Source organism: Microtus ochrogaster, unplaced genomic scaffold (genome assembly GCF_000317375.1).
Source record: "Microtus ochrogaster isolate Prairie Vole_2 unplaced genomic scaffold, MicOch1.0 UNK2483, whole genome shotgun sequence".
In the NCBI taxonomy this organism is placed as follows: Eukaryota; Metazoa; Chordata; class Mammalia; order Rodentia; family Cricetidae; genus Microtus; species Microtus ochrogaster.
The window spans coordinates 1-734 of NW_004951581.1; the positions used below are offsets into that span (position 1 = coordinate 1).

General features: G+C 42.6%; 1 non-coding gene across 1 annotated transcript; it reads left to right on the plus strand.

The window, feature by feature from the left end:
• The first annotated feature begins 290 nt into the window (after nucleotides 1–290).
• LOC113455905 lies at nucleotides 291–454 on the plus strand. The gene has a single exon (XR_003376829.1). It is a non-coding gene; the product is annotated as a U1 spliceosomal RNA (small nuclear RNA).
• Nucleotides 455–734: the final 280 nt, after the last annotated feature.

The window sequence follows — 734 nt, forward strand, 5'->3', positions numbered from 1 at the left end:
AACTGTTAGAGAGAGTGTATGTGGAATGAATCTGAAGCCATGCTGGAGATCCCACAGACTGCTTGACCTTGGTTGAACAGAACATCCACGTGACTGTGGACAGTCTAATGTCACATGCTGGATGCCGTGATTACCTCGGTTTACTTCAGCCTCTCTAACAGCTATTTGCCTTCAGGCTCGGTGCCCAAAATAATATCCTCATGACTACTGGGGAAAACTCTTAAAATGCATTACTGAGTTGAACAGATCTTTGCCAAACCTAAAGTTGAGAATTTCTAAGAAAATACATGATACTTACCTGGAGGGAAGATATTATGGTCAAGAAAGCAGTCTCCCTGAGCAAGACTTATATCCTTGCCACCTGAAAGGTACTGAGCCAAGATTTTCTCCCAAATGCAGGAAAGTTGACAGCATACTTTGTGGTAGTGGGAGATGGTATTCATACAATTATACAATATATTGATTTATGACTTTCTTTGTCCTGTGGCTATAAATGTTTGTTTATCCTTCTCATGGCAGAATATATCATTAAAGTAAGGTGTCATGTTCACTCATATTGGGCTCAAAATGAGCAATTTTCTCATGGCCAATAAAGAGAGCTCTTCTTTTTTGTCAGCTGCTATGAGACTTGAGTGAGGAAACCTAGCCAGACCTGCGCAGCGTCTCCATGGCCCCTCGGTGAAGCAGTTCTTCCTCCTTACTGAGGGAAGTCAGGACAGGAGTTGGAGCCAGGA